This window comes from Notechis scutatus, chromosome 6 (genome assembly GCF_049901735.1).
Source record: "Notechis scutatus isolate UNSWTSFEM ecotype Mainland chromosome 6, rNotScu1.2, whole genome shotgun sequence".
NCBI classification, from domain to species: domain Eukaryota; kingdom Metazoa; phylum Chordata; class Lepidosauria; order Squamata; family Elapidae; genus Notechis; species Notechis scutatus.
Window position 1 is genome coordinate 43,586,201 of NC_142014.1, and position 23,684 is coordinate 43,609,884.

A 23,684-nucleotide genomic window follows, 5' to 3' on the forward strand; every position below is an offset into this window, starting at 1 on the left:
GAGCTGTTCTTGCTGTTTGGCTTCGAGTTCGTGTTCGTGCTGCATCTTCATGGTGGGGGTCAGTTCGCTTCATGAATGGCTCAGAGGGGTTTGAAGTGGGTAGTGATGCAGCTGCAGTGCGGCTTCTGGTCTGTGGACGCGGGAGAAAACCCGAATAACCAAAGATCCACATACAAACACCCGCGAGAACCTCAGAAAACATATATATAGTTGTGAATACATGAAATGGGTACATATAAGAAAAATAAGAGAAGAATAAGAGAAACAATAGGACAGGGACGGTAGGCACGTTGGTGCGCTTATGCATGCCCCCTACAGACCTCTTAGGAAAGGGGTGAGGTCAATAGTAGACAGTCTAAGGTTAAAGTTTTTGGGGTTTGGGGAAGAAACTACAGAGTCGGGTAGAGTATTCCAGACATTGACCACTCTATTGCTGAAGTCATATTTCCTGCAATCAAGTTTGGTGCGGTTAACTTTGAGTTTGTATCTATTGTGTGCTCTTGTGTTGTTATGGTTGAAGCTGAAGTATTCATTGACAGGTAGGACATTGCAATGTATGATTTTATATACCATGCTTAAATCAGACCGAAGACGGCGTAATTCAAGGTTTTCTAGTTCTAGAATTTCAAGTCTGGTGGCATAAGGTATTCTACAACGAGTAGAGGAGTGGAGAACTCTTCTTGTGAAATATTTCTGGACTTTCTCAATTGTGCTAATATCAGATACGTAATGTGGGTTCCAGACTGATGAACTGTATTCGAGTATTGGTCTAGCAAATGTTTTGTATGCTCTGGTTAGTAGTGTGATATTACCAGAGAAAAAGCTACGTAGGATTAGGTTAACAACTCTTAATGCCTTTTTGGCTATGTAGTTGCAGTGGGCTCTAGCACTTAGATCATTAGAGGTGAGTATTCCAAGGTCCTTTACAGAGCTTGGGTCATCAACAAGATCTTGACTATTCAGCTTGTATTTTATTTTCTGATTTTTTTGCCAATATGTAAGACAGAGCATTTATTTGTTGAGATTTGAAGTTGCCATTTGTTTGACCATTCTGATACATAGTCAAGATCTTTTTGTAGGGTAGCAGTATTGTCTGTGGTATTGAACAGCTTTACATCATCAGCGAAAAGAACGCAATTGCTCTTAATATGATCACAGAGGTCATTTATGTAGAGTATGAAGAGAGTTGGTCCTAGAACACTGCCTTGGGGGACACCACTATTGACAGGTACAGAATTTGATAGGACGCTCCCAATTTTGACCATTTGTTGTCTGTTTGCCAGGAATGCTTCTATCCAGTTATGCAGTTGTCCAGAGATACCATAGGATTTTATTTTTAGGAGTAGTTTGTCGTGTACCACTGAATCAAAGGCTTTACAGAAGTCTATGTAGATTGCGTCTATTGCTTTGCCCTGGTCGAGTTGTGTCGTCCATATGTTTTTGCAGTGTAAGAGTTGCAGATTACAGGATAGTTTTTTTCTGAAACCAAATTGTTTATTGGAGAGTAGGTTGTTTGTCTCTAAGTGGAGGATGATGGATTGGTTAATAATTGATTCCATGACTTTACAGGTGACGCAGCATAAGGAGATTGGTCTGTAATTTTCAACTAGGCTTGGGTCTCCCTTTTTGAAGATGGGGATGACTGTGGCTTGTGACCATAGGTTAGGCAAGGAGCTGGTCCTGAAAGATTTTTCAAAGATTATGCTTAGAGGTTTGGCTATGGGAGTGGATAGCTTTTTTAAGAAGTAGGCACATATTCCATCAGGTCCAATAGATAGAGATGGTTTTAGATTGTGTAGTGCTTTTTCAACATTGTCTTCTGTAAAATCGATATGTATTAGATCATTGTTGTTATCTGTGGTACGGCTAGGAAATACTGGGCATGATCCATTGCTGTTTACAAATACTGAGCTAAAGAATGTGTTAAAGATGTTGGCTTTAGTGGTGTCATCGTTGCAGTCTTTACCATCAGGTCCTATCAAGGGTGGGATAGACCTTGAGTCTTTTAGTTTGTTGTTTACAAAATTGTAAAAAGCACGGGTGGAATTGGTGCTTAGAAGGTTTTCCTCTTGTTTAATGTGATAATTGATGCATTCGGTCTTTATCTGGTGGCATAAATTTTTGTATCGGCTTTTGAAATTGGCAACGTGACCAGATTTGTTTTTCCGCCAGAGTGATCTCTTTTTGGATTGAAGTTTCCTTATTGTTATGGGTAATCTGCTTTTTTGTTTTGTTTTGGGAGTTGTTGTTGGTACATATAGTTTGATGACTCTTTTGACTTCAAGTAAAAAAATGTTGTAATGGTCTTCAACAGTATTGCATCCAGTGAATAGAGATTGCCAATCAAGGGATGAGAGATCGTTGTCTATAAGATCATAGTTGCCTTTTTTGAAGTTACAATTGGGGATTACATCATTGTGGTGATTTTTGTGTGGGCGTATGTTGAGACAAAAGTCAATCATATTGTGGTCACTGCTGGAAAAGTGTTCTTTAGTTTGTATTCCGTAAATTAAATTCAAACTATTGCAGAAGATGAGATCGAGGCAGTTGTTTAGTCTAGTGTTGTTGGTTACTAGTTGCATTCATTCAGCAGGTTCTGACTAGTTCTAGAGAACTGGTAGAGGAAATTTTGAGTAGTTCAGAGAACCAGAAAATACCACCTCTGACTAGAGATTTTACAGTATCCTTCCCCTGCCACGCCCACCAAGCCACACCCACAAAACTGGTAGTAAAAAAATTGGAATCCCATCACTGAATCCACTTACCATGTATTTTAGATCTCAGGTTGAGCTTTTACCCTCTTTTCTACTTGTTAATAAAAAAACTGGGTAAAAGAAGAGGAGGTAATACATTGGGTTGTGTGTCAGCATATTACGCTGCTGAGGAATGTGCCTAAAATGAAATTAGATGCTACTTGTTTAATAACAGAGGAAAAGAGTTTCCCCACAGAAATTTATTTATTAGATTTGTTAAGTTTGCCCAACTCAAAAGAGACTATTTCAAACACACTTGTGTGGGAAAATTAGAGGGCGTGCTATTTACATCACCTTGAGCTTCTGAATGAAAAAGTAAATATTTTCTTCTTTGAGGGGGAGGAGTGAGTTTTAAAAATCTGAGTCTGATTATGTTGATTCTTTAATACTTTGTGACTTACTAACCATAAGGGGACAAGTATGGTCAAAGAGTTAAAGATCTCTTTAATTTTCTGCCTCCTCTTTGTCTAAAACACTGATAATCTAAAGTAGTTGCTTTTCTTCTCAGGCATCACAGGCTCCTTTAACCTATTCCTAGTAAAAGATAGTGAGCTAATTGCTAAACTTTACTATATGTCTATAATTTGCTCATCTCTATAATTTCTAATTATAAAGTTTAAATACATTTACCATTAAATACAATGCTCTTGCATTGTACCATTATCATTAAATACAATGCTCTTGCAAATTTAAATAAAATTGTAACCTGCTTCACTAATTGTTGCCCAAATCAGATTTTTAGGCACCTTCACATGTGCACACACAGAATAGGAGCAAAGTAGAAATTAAATAATTGTGTCAAATAAAGGGATGAATGTTCCTAAAGGATGCTGGAAGAAGATAATTATTCTAGTATTTTCCATTGGCAATTATGTTCAGAGTATTGCAGCGTAAATTCAGCACCAGAAAAGTAAACATAGATGATTGAGACTTCATTTAACTTCTTTTTAAACATATGAAGTTAATTTTACAATACCAGTTGTAGATTTCTCCAACATGGAGCAAACTCAAACAGAAGCAGACATGTTACAGGTTCAGGGCAGCAACTCAGGAGCTTAGAAACAGACATCAGTTTCACTTTAGTTCAGCAGGCAAGCAAGACACACAGCAGAGGAGATAAGCAGTTTCATTTTCAATAGACAGACTCAGAGCTTAATATAGCTTCAGAGCTGCAGAGATTAATATAGAGCCATGCCTAGGCTACTTCTAGTTTCAGTTTCCAAACAGTCCTCATTGGCTGACTTAGTTGCTGTGCCTATTCATTGGCTGACCTTGTTACCATGCTCTATTCTAGTTCATGAAAAAACTCTGACAAATTCACTCTTGAATTCACTCTTAGGTTGAGCTAAAATACCACTATTGAGAGTAAACAATGTTTGCAGTTTTACAAAGCCATTTATGTCTTCAAAAAGAAAGTGGCATTGAGAAATTAGCATTGAATTCTTGCTGCCATGTTAAATTGATCATAAAATATTTGAGTATAGAGTTCTCTTTATTACAATATTATTTTCATTAAGGAAAAAATGACATTTGCAATTCAACAGAAATTAAAAGAATAAAGGCTTTTTTTAAAGCATATGTTCTCTCTATTTTCAGTAATAATGCTTTATGAGAGAAATGTGGCATGAAATGTATCTCAATGAGAATTTTGGTGAAAAATGTTCTCCTGAAACAAGTTACATGAGAAGAGTATAGGAAACGGACCAAAACACAAAGCCTGAATATGTAATTGTTCAAACTTCTTTTCAAGTACACTGTGATGGATAGCTAACTATTTTTCTTCACAGTCAGTTGATATATTAGCATGATGACAAGAATCCCCAGGATATTTTTCTCCTTTTCCTAACATTAATGTAATTAAAGAAGAAAAAAATTACTTCAGAGAGAAAGGAAAAGAGAAACAGTAAGGAACTGCCAAACAGAGTAAAAAAAAACAACCTATAGCATTATGAATCGTTTGTAGAACTGCAGTGGAAGATAATCCATTTTGTAAAAGTAGTGAACTATGTCCAACTAGGTGTCTATGAAAAACCATATGGAGCCCTTTTCCTATTCTTACTTTAAAGGGTTGGAGCAGAGGATCATGCTGGGTAATTCCCTTAATCTTGAGCCATCTCTTTGCAGTGTAGGAAGCTGTTAGACACTGATGCCATGAATCAATAGAATGGAGAGTTCATATTTCTCCAAAAGGCCTTTTCAGGTATTTCAAAATGTTTCCAAGGTCTTATATCTAGAGGGCAAAAGTTTATATAGGAGAGATACCTTGATGCAGAAACCCTAGGTTGTTCTTGAAACATGAAAGCTTACACATTCTTTTGTGCCTTTTCAATAAACTAATATGGCCATGGCTGTGTTTTATGTCCCTAGAAAATTAGATTTTAAATTCTGTGGAGAATATTCAAGCATTATAAATTGGGACGTGTGTGCACCAGTTGAGCTCAACATCCATACGCCTCTGGAAATAACTTTGTACCTGACAAAGTTGAGGAAGCCTTTAATTTTTTTTTAAAGGAGTCAAATTGCAAAGTGTAAAGTTTATCTTAGTGTAAAGGATTGGAATGTGAATGCTGAGACCCATGTTTATATTTTTGTTGTCTGTGGAACTTGCACAGTTCTTCTGGATCAATCACTCTCAAATCAATCTACCTCATAGAGAGTGCCCTCATATTAAAATATGTTCCAGCATTTTGTTTTTAATCCTCCTTCCCAAATACTTTAAAAAAACAGATGTAATTACTGTCTTCCTACAAAGTAGTTGAATCAGTTTTCTTCTATGCATTGGACACGTTTATTTTACACATCAATGTATAGTATTTCATTTTAATGCTATCCACCTTGGCTAATTAGAACATATATAAGTAACACTAACAATATTAATAACCTAATGCTTTGATTATGACTACAAATGTCACATTCTGGAGGACCATCTTTTCAGATATCTAGAAGGGTTTCTGCTCCACAGAACAGACCATAGGAAGTGAAACAACACTTCACTGCCAACTTTTTCACTGTAGTGGCTGTAACTGTACAGGTTTATATAGGATAAAATCAACGTCTAGATCTCCATTTGGAGAAGCAGCAATGTGCGTGTGTGTGTGTATCTGCATTGCATTAACTTTGATGACATGCAAAGTGTACCATCCAGTGGTGGGATTCAATTTTTTTTACTACCGGTTCTGTGGGCATGGCTTGGTGGGCGTGGCAGGGGAAGGATACTGTAAAATCTCCATTTTTGCCGGTTCTCCAAACTACTCAAAATTTCCGCTACCAGTTCTCCAGAACTGGTCAGAACCTGCTGAATACCACCTCTGGTACCATCCCCAATTGCCTCCCCCTCCCAAAGAGCCTGGAATGTGGAAGTATGAAAACAAACAAATATTCATACATATTCAAGTTAGGGAATCTGCAGTAATTTTCAAGTCATAAACTCATAAAACTGCATTATTATATTTATCTTTAAAAATGAGATTTAAAAGGTTGGGTGAAAGAAGGAGCTTTCAATGGTGCTAAATTGCCTAAAGCTGTTTCCAGGTGCTCTTTATTTTTCTTTCTGAACTTAGATATGGAAAAAAGCCCTTTTGTCAAAAATTGAAAAAAAAACCCCACAATTCATGGAAATTAGGTATACTTTTACAAATTCTTTGTGAACCCAAGAATCCTCTCATTTATTCAAGTTTTTTTAGGCAGGTGTTTTCTTCAAGTATTTGAATTCTAAATAATGGACTGCTATTCTTGAATTGTTCATTAGAATTAACTGAGAAATAAAAGAATTATTATTTCAATAGAAATATTCATTTCAAAAGAGATAATAGTTGGGACTGTTTGAAATAAATATTGCTGCCTCAATCATATTGATCAATATTAAATGCAATAATAATTTCTACCCCACAGTTAAAAGCATTGAATATTACTAAGCTCCATTTAAAAAGAAATAGCTGAACATCTTTGTAGCACCCAGGGCTGACAAAATTTTTAGTTCTACTGTTGGAGGGAATCAGATTGGTGAAGGCTGCTCTGCATTGGAAGCTGCACCTCTAATTTGCTTCTTTTTTGAATGTGGCAGATTTATCAACACAGCACAGAAGTGTGGAGGCTTAATACAATGCTCTGAATAAAATTCAGAAATAAGAAACAGTTCACTTAGAGTTTTGTAATGTTCCAATTTCGTGTGCGAGAAAAACAGCTAATTGAGAACTCTGGGAAAAAAAATCAGCACCAAGCAAAAGTGTTTTGAAAGTTTGCTGGCATTCTGAAGGAAATTCACTCACCCAGAAAGACAAGTAGCACTGCATAACTTTTTCTTTCCTGTAAAAGAAATGTGTTCACTTATGTGTGAATGTTCCAAGCAAATCATCCTCTTTTTCTTGCTGCATTTCTCCCCTTACAAAAATAATCCCTTCAGTATCTGATTATAATTATTTTGAAATGTCACCTCATTATTATATGAAAATGCAACTCTCCCAGAAAACCGTCCTTCAGTTTGATTGGGAGCATGGAGACAAATGCAGCCCAGCCCAGCCCAGCCCAGTGGCGAGATTCAAATAATTTAACAACCAGTTTGCCCATGGTCAGGTTGGCTGTTGTGGGAGGTATGGCCCATCCCCGTCCTCCAGCTCCACCACACATGCAGGACAAGCTTCCTGACCCTGGGTGAACTGGTGTTAAACTACCCCCGTCTTTCTATCAAAGTGGGGAAATGGGAAAGGGAGTGGCCAGCACAAGGGAAGAAGGAGCAGGGAGAAGAAAGAGGAAAAGCAGACTTCTCCTTCCCTTGCGCCGGCTGCTCCATTGCCCATTTCTCCATTGCAGCGCAGTGCCCAGGATCTACTTTGATAGTGTGTGTGTGGTGGGGTTAATTTAACAACTGGCTGAATCCCACCACTGGTCCAGCCTATTTCCAATTAGAATCAAGTAACTTAACTTGCCCCATCCTCATGGTTCTTTGCCTACTCATCAGCTCTATGCAGCAAGATTGTTGGATTTTTTTGGTTTTATTTTTATGTATGCACTCAGAAGCAGGTGGGACAATTACATCCAAATCCAGATGTAGTCCATCCACATTGCATTCATAGGTGACCTATATACTAGGATAGGAGTGTACAACTTGGCCCTTGAGTCATATACAAGGTTCAGCATTCAGCTGGGGCCTGAACAAACAGTGGCACTTACTCTAAACTAAATTAATTAGAGATAACATGGTTTTTATGCAATTGTTTCTTCTTGCTAGCATGTTGAAATTTTTTAATTGGTGGCAACTTTAGTAGCACTTCTGAGATTGCACTCAAAGTTTTTATGTTTTGTATTTGGCTCTGAGAACTCAAATTTTGAACCTCCAAATTAGAATATTAATACAAATGAAAGCATGTCTATATATATGCCTAGTTAATCAACTACATGTGAAAAGATCGGGTTAAGGGAATAATGGCAAATAAAGAACAGTTTCAGAAATATATGCAAAGAGTTGCCAAAAAGTTATGAGTCTGTGTAAGATGGATATACAACTCCCACCTGGCCATTTTAGTTGTACAACACAAAGAAATTAATCACTGACCAAGTTTAAGACCTGTTGGGAAAAAAAAGGACATTGAAATGATACTGAAAATGAATGGAGTAAACTTCTATCAATCTGACTATTAACTCCTAAGGTGATAAAGAAGGTAAAGGAACAGCAAACTAAAACAATCTCTACCATGTTTTCCAGAACTTAATAATGTCATCTTAGGATGAGAAAAACAATCCAATAAGAGACAAGTCTTGAAGAACTCCTGAATACCTAAAAAGACAGAAAATCAATACGGGCCATAATTATTGGCAGAGACATGTAATGAAGTGTAAAACTTTGGTGTAACAAGAAATTAAAATACCATTAATGTCTAGGTTAATGAGGGAACATAAAATGAATTTTAACATATACATGTTCTTTGCTTCCCTCTTTATTAAAGGGGCTGTGAAGCATTCCATTGAGAATGTCAATGAAGAATTAGGACTGAGAATAATCCATTAAAATCCAACCCTTCTCAAAATTTTAAAGCCAGTGCCATAGTTTAAACGAGTAACAAGCTTTGAAGGGAAAAAAATAACATGAAGATTGCAACAGGCAGGTTAATTGGGTTCATGTCTTGAAATGTCTTCTGAATTGATTATCATCCATTTTTTTCCCATTGATACAGCTCCAACTTCTGACAAGAGGAAAAAAGCATTCTCACTGTAGATTGAGAGTAGTGGGAGCTGAACCATTTTGGAAAAGAGAAGCCAGATGTTTGTAAAGAGAGAATTGATGATAGATGATAGATTAGATAGATAGATAGATAGATAGATAGATAGATAGATAGATAGATAGATAGATAGATAGATAAAAAATAGATAGAAAGATAGGTAGATACTGTAGATAGACAATAGATACAGATAAACCTGACACTTCTTTTGCTTCACTTTTATCTACAAATTCAATGCAATTTATTTCATTTAAGATGTACATTTCTGGGAATCCTTTTTTCAATTATTGTCATTTTGCTTTACATACATAAATTGACCTTCTGACTACACTGTAATTGTTTGTCCTAGCAGTGCTACTGTACATAGTTGCATTTCCATTTTCTCCAGAAGCATGGAGGTTCTTATTTAAAAATAGTGTCTGTTCTGACAGATGTTGGCCTGCTAGATTATAGAGATTAATGACCTCCAAAGTGAGAGGTAGATGACAACATGTTCAGTTCATTTAGAGCAGGAGTGTCAAACTCACGTCGTCATGATGGTGTCACGTGATGTATCAGGACTTTTTTCCCTTTTGCTAAACTGGGCGTGGTCAACATGTGACGCATCTGGCCCATAGGCCAGGAGTTTCACAGCCCTGATTTAGAGGTTCAAACCTGGAAGCATCTTGTGAAATGCATTAGATGCAAAAGTGAATTGATTCCTATTCATTTTAGCACTATAGCAATAGTTGCAGTAACTTTTTTTCCAATTATAATTATGATATAGAGAAAATGTCTAAATCATATAGTTACTTTCTGTAATGTTATTAACTGAAAAACAATATAATGATTCAAGCCTTCATCATGTTGTACTTTCCATCCTTAGCTTTGATGTAGTTTAAAGCAATATTAGGTGACATTCTGGGAAGGCTGAATAGCTGAATGGTAGAGTGCAATCTTTGTATGCAAAAAGGTTTAACCAACACAATCCCCGCAAAGGGCTGGGAAAATATTTTTTGTCTTAATATTGAAGAACCATCAGTAATCAGCAAAATATATCAGTATCAGGAATTGTGCTATGTTGCTTTAATGTTCAATGAAGACTTCTAGAGTTCTATTTAAATATTATATTCAAGAGACTTTCATCAAAAATCATAACCTAGAGAATCCAAATCATGCATCAAGAGTTACATTTCCAAAAACCCATTTATATTTTAATGTTGTAATCCAGTACAGATGGCTGACCAAACTTTATAACATTTTACCTATTATTTCTTGCCACTGTTCTTAAACAGTATCTTAATGCATCCTCCTCTACCCATGACCCTTTTGAGAATTCTGGAAGTTAAGCTGCGCAAATATAAGAAGTACTCAGATTTGGCAGATAGAGTAAAAACTGTCATCAAAATTCTTCTTCCCTATAACTACTTGAGTCTTATTTTTCCTCAAAGAAGATATCACATTGTTGAGATTACTTCCTTAGGATTGTCTCCAAGAGAACTAACCCAGTTGCTTTGGTAATGTGATCAAGGGACAAGCTAATATGTCAAATTTGAGCTTCTATATGTTAAGCAGTAGGATATAAGAGAAAAATAGCACTTCTTAGAAGTAAGACTTCTTAATCCTTGACTATGTTATAAGAAGAACAGAAGTAGCATACTATGGAAGGAAAAGGGTTGGGAATCACACAATGCTAATATAGCACTATGTGCTATAAAGATTCTAACAGCCTGCTTAAATGGCTCTGTACATCTATATGATGCACCCCTAAAATTGCATCCTTCTTTTCTTCAGTAGAAGAATAGAATAGAAAAGGGACTCGTTATGTCCAGGAGCTGAGAGTGGTGGTGAAATAAGAGGAAAGCCAATTTAAAAACAAATTCTCCACAAACTCCAGTGTGACCTTGTGCTCCCCCTTCCAACCTTGCTCCAGTTTTATATAATTGGCATGAAAACACAAAAACACCATTCAGGCATTTTCATGGCTGAAAATGAGCCAAAATCATGGATACAGACTGACCTGAGAATATTATTTTAAACATTGCTTTAAAGGCAGCAACTAAATGTATATAATACAGAACACATTAAGCATGCATGAGATTTGGATATTGATGAAAGACAATCCTAGTAATTCAAAGCAAAGTAACCAGTATCCAAAACATATTGAAATCAATACATGTATTCCTATTTAATTTAATTTGGATCAAGCTAATTCTATACTGATTTCTTTCTAAGAGAAGACAACTATGTAGATAATTGGTACACTCTTCATTCCTCTGAATCAATGGCAGAACAATTACAAGTTATACTCAGTTTGTATGTCTACTATATTTATGATTCTGAGCATGTATCTTGGCAACATGAATCTGAGCTAATAATGAAAAAAAAGAAAGAAAGAAAGAAAGAAAGAAAGAAAGAAAGAAAGAAAGAAAGAAAGAAAGAAAGAAAGAAAGAAAGAAAGAAAGAAAGAAAGAAAGAAAGAAAGAAAGAAAGAAAGAAAGAAAGGAGACAAATATGTTTTTCAACATATCAGAACCAACACAGTAGCTTATGAAAGCAGTGGTTCCTGTGACCAAGACTGCTAAAGAAGAGCGATTTCAAAACTTAATGAATTGTTTCATTTTTTTTTTACAGAGGAGGACATAAGTATGATCCCCAGAGCAATATTTCCAGCAGAGTTTGAAATAATGGATTAAAATGTATTATAATTTATTACATATACAATAGTGAAAACACATTTATCAAACTTTTTTTAAAAAAAATAGGGCCATACATATCCTTTTTCAATTTAAAAGTGATGAAGACTTTTGTACCATTTAATATATTTATTTCTAACTGTGTGTGTGTGTGTGTGTGTGTGTGTGTGTGTGTGTGTAAAATCTCTCCCACACACGCACACATGCTGAATATTGCAAAGCTATCTTAGTTCAGCATTTTGTTTCTTACAGTGATCAGCCCAAAGCCATCTCATAAAGTGTTTTTTAATTGTTCTTCTGCAGTGAATATTTGGAGGCAAACTATCTTCAGTTCAGATATAACAGTGAATCACAAGGCTGATAGTCCTAACTAAAACCATCTTCTTTGAACTTCTCCAATTATTTTTAAAGCCATCCAAGTCAGTAGCCATTATCAGTCATTTGTGAAGATGAATTACATAATTATTTTCTAAGTAAAAAACAGTAGCTTCTTTTGTATATTCTAAAAATTTCAGTCAGCTCTCCAACTAAGTTAAGTTCTGTCCAAAATTAAATTAACATGTGAGAGTAATATTCCACTAATTACATCATATGTTATTTAACTGTGAAAAAATTAATTAATTATAAATAATTAAGGAAATTGTTATATATAATATTCATTTGCAGTGTCCTGTAGGTAATGCTAGGATTAGACATTGTGCTTTTAACATGACATCCATGTTAGAAGATAGTTTTAATCCAAATTCTATTTAGCATGTATTTCAATGACATTTTCTGTGTGAAGAAAAACCTTCTTGTAGAATTCTCAAGAAAAAATATTATATATTGAATAAAAATTATTTCATAATCATAACCCCTTTGACTAATATTTTCTGTCTCTAAAATATTCCTGTACCTATTATCAAAATATAATCTTATGAATTTCTCTATCTCAAGCTACTTGATATGCTAATTTTGACCTACAGTTTAAAAAATCCATACATTTTACACTGTGATTTCTCAGTGTTCTAAAGAAGACCAAATAAAAAGAAAAGAAGTCTTTTTTCCTTAGTCATGTCAAAACCAAACATGCCACCAAACTACCCTTTTATTTAGTCTAGTATAGAGGTTACTAAACACATTTTTATTTAGTAAGTAACTTCACTGCTCTTTTAAAGTTAGTTGCATAAAGGAGCTAATTTGTATAATTCAGCATGACTGTCCATAAGGAGAAAATAATGGGAAAGAGAATTCCAAGGAAGTGAATATTCAGGACTGGTCTAATATATTTTGCTTCCCAAAAGGAAGCAACATCATGATGCCTATCACTCAAAAAGCACAGCATCATTGTAAATGGTCCCCCCAAATCACCATCTCTTTGATGCTCTGAAAATTATAACAATATTTAAAAATAATAGAGCTATATGCAGAAAAAAATATAAATAACAAAATGCAATTTTTCTAATTTTTTCAACGTCTAAACTTTTTCACTGTATACAAGACATGATTTTTTAAAACAATACAAAAATTCAGTCATGATAAAGTTTTCACTATATAATGATTTACTTAAATTGTATCTTATTAAGCAAATCATTATAAAGTCAAATTATAAAGTTATCATTTTCTTTGAAATTCAAGTTTTCCCAAGGAATTGCCAAAATTATCTTGAAATTGGTTCAGCTCATATTTGCAATGGGACCTATTGAACAGTTCACAATGGGATAAAATGATATGCAGATTTATTGAGATGGATTTAGAGTATATATACTCTCTGTGTGTCTGTATATGTTTGTTCCATCAAGTCATTTTTGATTCCTGGTGGCTACCTGCATTAGTTGCTGTTTTCTTGGCAAGATTTCAGCAGTAGTTTGCCATTGCCTTCTTCCTAGGGCTGAGAGAGAGAATGACTGGCTCAAGGTCACCCACCTGACCTTGTGCCTAAGCTGGTGCTTGAATTTATGAAGTCTCAGTTCCTACCATGATGCTTTAACTACACCAAACAGGCTCAACATTGTTTATTTGCTTAGCTGCTCCAGTAAATGAAATGGATATACACAAATGCAGCATTATTATTAATTTAATGTTTCGTACTATATTTGTATCCATAAATGTTCCATAAAGGAAACATGTAAATAATATAAGAGAGGGCATGTAAAGAAACTAGCAAAAATTATAAATGAATTTGTTCAAACCAGTGGTGGGATTCAAAATTTTTTACCACCAGTTCTGTGGGTGTGGCTTGGTGGCTGTAGCACGGCTTGGTGGGGGTGACTTCGTGGGGGTGGCAGGGGAAGGATACTGCAAAATCTCCATTCCCTCCCCACTCCTGGGGGAAGGATACTGTAAAATACCCATTCTCTCCCCACCCCACTAACCTGCTTTTCAGCTCCATTCTCCTGTACAGGGCAACAAGAGAAGGCCCAGATGATCAGCTGGGACTTGTGAGGCAGAGACTACATGGGGGCAGGGCCAGTCAGAGGTGATATTTGCTGGTTCTCCGAACTACTCAAAATTTCTGCTACCAGTTCTCCAGAACTGGGCAGAACCTGCTGAATACCACCTGTGGTTCAAACCTTTTATGAAGTGTTTTGTTGAATCCTCAGGTTAATAATTGAAATAATTGAAAATAGAAAAAAAAAGTCAAAATCTTGCATCTACAGATGTCATTACCATAATGCTGAGTGTAGTACAAAATTATTTTAAATAACTAATAGAAAATCACAGTTGGCTAAGTATGAAGAGAGACATTTTTTTCCTTAAAAACCATCACATTTCTAAAGTAGATGGCAATTTATAAATTAAAATTATTGTAAAGAACAGAAGAGTTACATGTTCCAAGATTTGAAATACTAGCAAATCTATAGTAAGATTATAATGTGGCAATTGCTACACTGTTGACTAGATACAAAAGTATATTAGTTGCACACTGGCAGCCAAATAATATCAAGCAGATGTGTTTGTATAGATGGCATGAGGAGAACATTACTTCTGTTTCTGTAACCAAATCCATTCTATTCTAACACCATATAAGTTCAATGCCATGATAAAATAGTTTGAATCTTTGGGGAGTTGTGCAAAAAGATGGTTGTTTAAAAATTGGTGTTAGATGTAAGACATTTTCATGATATTTTGAAAATGGAATAGCTGGTAATACATATTGATCAGTGAGTTGTCCAAGGCTACTTAGAACCTTTCCTATACTTCACTGAGTATATGAATTACAAATTTATCCAATACATGTTTGTGATTGCTTTACAATGATATACACAAAATTTCCAGAGGTTTTTTTTTTTTTTGCTCCTTCTTGAAAGTGCCACAAATTCTTTGTTATTTCTTTTGCTAAAAAGCAATAATTTAGATGCTCCTAAATAAATATAACTGTTTCAGGAAAGCTCCACCAGATTCAAAGGATACAATTGTCAAGTAGGTATTTAATTTTTTTTTCAAACTTACAGTAGTTTACTATATTTAATTTCCATTGCTTTATCCAGATGCACAATGAAACGGCAGCAGTATATGAAAGGTTGTAGGAGATCCTATAATGCCCAATATTGTACTTCTGTGCCTGATGGACTGTGCCTCATATTGCAGAGTCTTCCCAGCTATCAGACTAGTTTATGTCAGTGTTTTGTACAACCACACTGACATTAAGAGAAAAAGAAATTAAATTCGTTGAATGTGTAACTATGAATTATGTTTAGTCACTGTATGCTTTATTTGAGGTGACTAAAATATAATGTCTAAGATTTAACTTTCTGAAAGGTTACAATTAAGTCCATTAAAATATTTTAGGGACATTTAACTGTCCATTAAATGTTACTTTTTTCTGCTGTTTCTGTAGACATTAGTGATTCTTTAACGATCCTTTTGAGCTTTATGTGATTTTTGCTTTCACACCCATTTTTAAAATGGAATCTTATTTCTTTTTGTTCAGTTTATCAGGAAAAGTTTGGAAAGAAGGAAGGAAGGAAGGAGGAGGAAGAGAAGGAGAATTTTTTGCTTGTCTACACCAAGCAAATTTAATATTCTAATGAAATAAGCAAATTTAATATTCCAATGAAACAAAAGACAATGTTCTACCTGCCCACCTCAAAGTTGATGCATGTTTTAGAAGAAAAAAAATACCCAAAATCAGTTTCATAAAAATAGCTAAAACATTAGTATTCTATGCAAGGTTTTAAAACAACTGTTTAATGCTTCTATTTATTCCGCAGTCAAAAGACATAATCAACAAATGATAAACTTGTTATAGGTCAGGAGTGAAGCAAAGAGATGAATCCTGAAACATCGCTGAAACAATCCAGAGAAATCAAGTCAGACAGCATCCCAAAATTTCAACTACCAAAGAAACCTGGATAACAAAACTCAAATCTTGTCATTTATTAAGTATTCAACTGAGTCATGACAAAACATATTTATCATTATCACATCTTATACTTTTTTGTCTCAGTTTTCTTTTCAAAGTGCATTCCTAATTTTACATGAGTTGAATATGGAGATTCTACACACACACACACACACACACACACACACACACACACACACACAGGTGAAACTCGAAAAATTAGAATATCATGCAAAAGTTCAGTTATTTCAGTAATGCAACTTAAAAGGTGAAACTAATATATGAGATACTCATTACATGCAAAGCAAGATAGTTCAAGACATGATTTGTCATAATGGAGATGATTATGGCTTACAGCTCATGAAAACCCCAAATCCACAACCTCAGAAAATTAGAATATTGTGAAAAGGTTCAATATTCTAGGCTCAAAGTGTCCCACTCTAATCAACTAATTAAGCCATAACACCTGCAAAGTTGTTCCTGAGCCTTTAAATGGTCTCTCAGTCTGGTTCAGTAGGAAGCAAAATCATGGGAAAGACTGCTGACCTGACAGTTGTGCAGAAAATCATCACTGACACCCTCCATAAGGAGGGAAAGCCTCAAAAGGTAATTGCAAAAGAAGTTGGATGTTCCCAAAGTGCTGTATCAAAGCACATTAATAGAAAGTTATGTGGAAGGGAAAAGTGTGGAAGAAAAAGGTGCACAAGCAGCAGGAATGACCACAGCCTGGAGAGGATTGTCAAGAAAAGGCCATTCAAAAGTGTTGGGGACTGAGGCTGGAGTCAATGCATCAAGAGCCACCACACACAGACGGATCCTGGGCATGGGCTTCAAATGTCATATTCCTCTTGTCAAGCCGCTCCTGAACAACAAACAACATTAGAAGCATCTTACCAGGGGTAAAGAAAAACAGAACTGGTCTGTTGCTCAGTGGTCCAGAGTCCTCTTTTTTGATGAGAGCAACTTTTGCATCTCATTTGGAAACCAAGGACCCAGAGTCTGGAGGAAGAATGGAGAGGCACACACTGCAAGATGCTTGAAGTCCAGTGTGAAGTTTCCACAGTCTGTGTTGATTTGGGGAGCCATGTCATCTGCTGGTGTTGGTCCACTGTGCTTCATTAAGTCCAGGGTCAACGTAGCCATCTACCAGGAGATTTTGAAGCACTACATGCTTCCTTCCACAGATGAGCTTTATGGGGATGCTGACTTCGTTTTCCAGCAGGACTTGGCACCTGCCCACACTGCCAAAAGCACCAAAACCTGGTTCAATGACTGTGAGATTACTGTGCTTGTTTCGCCTGACCTGAACCCCATAGAGAATCTATGGGGCATTGCCAAGAGAAAGATGAGAGACACGAGACCGGACAATGCAGAAGAGCTGAAGGCCGCTATTGAAACATCCTGGTCTTCCATAACACCTCAGCAGTGCCACAGGCTGATAGCTTCCATGCCACCCTGCACTGAGGCAGTAATTGCTGCAAAAGGGGCCCAAACCAAGTACTGAGTACATGCTAGTGCAAGCAAAGCGTGATCAGAGCTGTTGTCTCTCTACAAATACTGGTGGGGAGGTTGGCTGTGTTGTTATTTCTTGATTAGTTGATGGAGTTGATGTTTGCAGATTGGTTGGCTTTTTTATAAGACCATCTGTGGCTGAGGTATTACCTACTGAGCCAATATCTCAACACACACACACACACACACACACACACACACACACGCAATCTGAGTTTTAAAAACCTTATGTGATTGCATTGTTAATAAGTACATCTGGATCAGATACAGCTGGAATGAACTTTCAATTAATGTTCACTAAAGCTGATTGAACAGAAATATTGAATAACCCAGTCTAATAAATTTGCAATTATTGTCTGAGATGAGTTCATATATTTTCAATAAAGAATCTGGACTCACAAAGAAAGCATGAAATAACATTTTAGATTCTGGGTAATTTTTCATGGAGATAAAAAAAAAAGAAATGCTTCTAAAATGTCTGTTGAGTATTATGGCTAAGATGCCCTTTGAACATCTTTTTTCTTTCAAAAGATGACATAATTTCAAATTGCTTTGCAGACCTCTCTTTCTCTTTTGTAGTTATTATGTTGCTTAAGTGTCATGCAAACAAGATAATTTTTTATATTAAAATGGCTGAGCCAAACAGAACTTTAACTTATAACTGTAAACATTTCATTATTAGAACTCATACAAAACTGAAGATCTCCTTATTATAACTTTTCCCATTTCATTCATAAATTTCATGGTAGGAGAAAGAAGAAGACGAAAGAGGAGGAGGAGGAGGAGGAGGAGGAGGAGGAGGAGGAGGAGGAGGAGGAGGAGGAGGAGGAGGAGGAGGAGGAGGAAAGAAAGAAAGAATTTAATACAGGCTGTAGTTTCTATTTTACAAATGTAAAATCTAGAATGGAATTTATCATTAGCCATATAGTTTGCAATTAAATTACATACAGTAAGAGGTGATTTTATTTATCAAAATGTTGTGTTTCACACTCATTCTTTCTGCAGGTTTTGTAATACCCTTATTAAGGGGTTAAGTTGTAAGAGAAAATCCAAGTCAGTGCATCAACCGATCTGTACTCAGGCAATAACAGATTTATGAGAGAGTCACTGTACTATTAACTCTTGCAAAAAATATTTCCATTTGACTTTGTGCGACTCCCCCCTGTGGCTATGCTGTCTTTAAATTTCATTTCATTTTTCAATGAACAAGTCTGTCAGGGCTTAAAATATATGTTACTCATTCCTGTGGGGAAAAATGATACATGAACTAAAATACAATAAAGGAATTTGTGTGGCTGAGAATATAAACAGCAGATCATTCTAGGCACCAAATTCAGTTCTCGGTTTTTCATGAGTTGGCTCAAAGCCATAGTCATATGCAATATACACAACATACCTCCCTGCAGATGTCTTTTATCTCAGGTATCAGTCCACCTTCCAGTTGGCTGGTAGTTGACCAAGCATTGACAGCATAACTACATCCTTGTGGATATAGGCAAATGCAATTTTTGAACTGCATCCTGCAGTTCAACCATGTGTTAGTGGTTGAAGGGCAGGGGACTGATATTAAACCTGACCATTCCTGGTCTTAGTTGCTTCCCAAGAATAGGTGGTAGAGTCATTGGCTTATTTTTGCTTTGACTTTCCTTCTTATTCAGAGTTAGTAAAATTGAAATTATTTTAAATTATTTCTTGAGCTGTAAATAGTCCCTGCAGATTTTATTCTGCTAGTTGTTGCTGACTATAGGGGTAGAGCTCATCTCCATTTCAAGGCCATTGAGCCAGCAATGAAACGTCTGAAGACATTTTCACAGTTATATGGTCAGCAAGACATCATGGAGCACTGTTACCTTCCCACTGAGTGGTACTTATTAATCTACTCTCATTCTCATGTTTTTGAACTGCTGGGTTGGCAGAAGTCGGGGCAAGGACGGGAGCTCACCCAATCATAAGACCCTCAGGTCTTGAACCTGGGCTGTTAGGTTTCCAGCTGACAAGCCCAGGGTCTTAACCTCTGAGCCACAATGCTGCCCTTGAGCTGCAAATACAATCTAGTAATGCTCAACATTTGCAGACAGAAAAAAAGGACAAACTTGCCAAATGCACATCTCCAAGAGGAAAGAGGAATATATATTGAGGATTTCAGACAATGGAGTCCCCAATAACAGCTTCTAGCTTATCTACTATTTTCCCTTCATCATAAAATAGGCAAAGATGAATATTTAGATGAGATATGTTTCTTTGTCTTTTAGTCATTTATTAATGGATTAATATAAATCCAGTAGATAATAACAATAATAGTAAAATGTATGTATTATAATAAAAAGTAATACATTAATAAATTACCGTAAAAAGCATGGTTCAAATAATATATCAAACAAAAATAACAATGACTGTCATGTTATTTATTAACAGTATCTATTCAGAACAATTTTCTTATACAACTACATAAAATAGTTCAACAGAGGCAACATGTGTTGTCCTGCAATTTTTCCTCGTTTGCTTTAGAATATAACATTTAATATTTTCTTTTTACAAAATTCCCAGTGAACAATACCTTTGCACTTTTTTCTATATTTCAAAGTATACCCTTCATGTTCATTTTATTTCTCTCTTTGCTCTTTCTAATTCTGAGAACATTTTTTATGTCAAGCTTACAAGTAGATCCCAAACTTTTACCATCCATTATTTTATAGATGAAAATTTTTTAAAAAATTATTTATAACAGGCTGTTATTTGAATAAACAATCATTTCCATGTTTTCTTGGAAAATATCACATTTTACATATCTACCAGCAGCACTAAAGAAATCTTGAATATATAAATTATAAGTCATCTAGAGTAAACATTCCCATCCTACCTCATATAATTTCTGGACAAAGTCAACGTATATATATATTATATATCCTGTCATACTTCTCTGTACCTTGAACAGAAATCTTAACTGGTATATTATATATATAATTTAAATTGACTTCTTTTTCTGGTGTGTATCAGAGATAGTTATACTTATTTGTTTGCTTGTTAAATGTACATCCTTTCTTTTATTAATCATTATTCCTTTATTGTCAGAGTACAATATGTGTACAATGAGATTGGCTGAGCTTCCCTTCGTGCACCCACCCGAACACAACTCACAGTGAGGACAGTAGTCCCTAACCCAGTCCCAATCTTATTACACTGTGACTTTGTTGCACAACGCACCGGCCCTGCAAGTCTATCATACAGTGTTGATATTAAGACATTCAAACTTTATGTAATTATCAAATTGTATAACTATAAAATAATAGATATGCAGAATTCTATCTCTAAGGAAGCTCCTGAAAATCCTTGATAAAGTAGCTGAAAATCTCCTGACATAGATTAAGTAGAATCTCTTTCTCTTTTCAGGAAGGAAGGAAGAAGGAAGGAAGGAAGGAAGGAAGGAAGGAAGGAAGGAAGGAAGGAAGGAAGGAAGGAAGGAAGGAAGGAAGGAAGGAAGGAAGGAAGGTTAAAAATACTATAATACTAAAATACTTAATACTTAAAAATACTATAATCAGGCCAAAAAGAGAAAACTTCAGGTTTTGTCCTCCCAATAAAAGCCTTTTTAGTAACTTGGAAAGTTTGTTAGAAAAACTCAAAAGGTATTAATATTGGAAGCTTCCTGAGTACATATATATAAATCTTGAATATTCATTTTTTTCAGCATTTAACTTTCCCAGAAGCTCACTGAGATTTTAAAATTTACAACATTAGTCTGAGATAACTAACTTTAAATATTTACAATAAATACCCTTTCCCTGAAATAATTATGTCCAGATATTTAAAGGAATTGAAATAATAGTTTAACTTTTACAAATTTCTATAGCTATACTGAGCCAAAAGAAAAGCAATTAATTAATTAATTAACCCAATAATTTACCAACAATTAAAAAGAGTATCAGAGGGAGTTCGCAAGGTAAGCCTTGAATATCCAGAAAGTGAAGATATCCCCTTTCACTGTCATATTTCATGATAAACTGAGGGAAGGTGGCAACCCAAACAAGCATAATGATATCTATACCATTGATACCAATTTGTGTTTATGAACATATTTATGCTGACCCAGAAAGAAAAAAAAGCAATTGTTTCCCACCCAAGAACTACCCAATCTGACCATTTAGAAAATGTGTTTTAGTCACAGTGAAATATATGTCAAAAATAGTTTTTTAATCAAATGCAATAAATTTTATGTTCTCTTATCAGCAAGTTCAGCAAGAAGAAATGTTAAGGAAATCATTCTTATAGCAATTGGGATTGTATTACCATAGAGTTGATTGAGCTTAAAAAGCTAAATAATGTTGTTTATTTTAGATGGGAAATGACCAAGGATGTGGTAAATTGAAAAAAATATATTCCAGAATATTCCAGAAGGCAACAATATTAAACTAGGTCCACACCTTTAAAAAAGGCAACAACTTGATGTGTGTGTGTCTGTGGCCGACATGAAGGATATTTATATTTTATCTTTATCTCATTGAGACATTACTTCGGGATAAGACAGCAGAGCAGAACAAGTTTTAATCACTTGTTCATTATGTAATATTCTATTCAGAAGTATATAGTTCTTATCCATGATCAGATTCATTAGAATAAGAGTGTGACTATGAAAATTAGCTAGATACTGGGGGTTTATATATTATTTTTAAAGGAGAGACAGAGGGATCTATCACTACACTGAATTACTAAAACTGAAAAGGGAGGACTTGCAATAAATTCCTCAATTAGTTAGATGCCATTCAGTATAGTTCCTTATTTAATAATAAATCATAGTTCTTACAAGTTTCTTAGTAATAAGATCATCACCTTCCTTATTAAATGTAATAAAAGAGATGGTAACATGATTTCTGTCAAGTCTCACACAACTGGGCAAGATCAAGGAAGTAAGAATTACATACGTCTGTAAGGTATTTTTAATGCTAGTCTTTGAATAAATAGCAGTATTTTGGAAAATGTAAGAATAATTTCCTACCTTCATTTGTAGTGAATTCATTAAAGAAGAACCTCCTTGAAAAGTTTGAAAGGTTTCTTCGCAGGTTTCTTGCCATATGGGCTGAGTTGCTCTTTATAAGTAAAATACCAAGGGATTTATCTTCTATCTCTTTAATATTTTATTTTTAAAAAACTTTGCTTTCCCTCATATTTCCTAGCCTTCTTACAATCTTTCACAATATCTTTACATTGATTATCCCTTTCAAATATCAGTTGCCACTAGAAATCAGGAAGGATAATGGACAATATCAGGACAACATATATATTTCTTCACTGCCTCTTTTAGCGAGAGAACATTTATATGACATGATACAATGTTTAGGACTGATAGAGGATGAATGGGAAAATACAAGATGCTTACTGGGTGAGCTTGAGATACTTACCATCTTTTACCACCTCTCATCTTAACTCACCTGTCATCAAGATGAAACAGAGCCATGGATGCTTCCTTAAGTTTCCTGGAAGAAAGATGATACAGAATGATGATTTAAATGCTGATAGAGAATGGTGATATAAAACTAAAACACAGAATTGTTCTGTGTTTTTTAAAAATATCAAAACCTTGATATCTTCTTCAGTCTGACAAGCTCATTGTCAGCATGTGTCATTTGGATTGCTTCCAGCTAGTTTTTGTCTGAATGATACCTGTCCACTTGTACAACAAATGCATTAATTTGTTATCCAAGAAATTTCAAGTACTTTCTTTTTGTATTTCACAAAACTTCTAGCAAATTAATGAAGGAAATAGAACAGGTATTATGTTGTTTAGTAACATTCAGCATCCTCATTATTTTTGTAACAATATGAAGAAGGAAGAAAATAGAGACACAGAAGGAAATAATACTGCCATTTGATTATTACTGATTATTACTGAAATGCTAGCTTTGCCAGCATTCTGCGATGCTGCCTCAACTACAAGTTTAGTAGATCCATGAGGATTCATAACTAAGAAAACTGGCCTTAGAATCCATTGTTTTGAATTTCAGCCTTGGTAACAATTTCAGCTCAGATGTTACCCCTATAAATGGGATTAATTTAATTTTTAATTTCCTAAGTGTCAAAAGAAAGTGGCTTAATGGATTTGGAGATATTTTCTATTGATCACACATAGTTCAATCTCTGGTGTTCTGTGTTATCACAGTTTGTTTCTGTGATGAAGGAAATAGAATGAGATTAAAGAAATCTTTAAAGT

The 23,684-nt window shown here is 35.2% G+C and overlaps 1 protein-coding gene across 1 annotated transcript in view; it reads right to left on the reverse strand.

Moving 5' to 3' along the window:
- MGAT4C (MGAT4 family member C) overlaps positions 1-23,684 on the reverse strand; it is a 135,781-nt gene that overhangs the window by 36,587 nt on the left and 75,510 nt on the right. Inside the window, exon 3 of the mRNA XM_087968045.1 lies at positions 22,906-22,950. The gene's annotated coding sequence lies outside the window, so the exon portion shown is untranslated. The remainder of the gene's footprint in view (positions 1-22,905; positions 22,951-23,684) is intronic.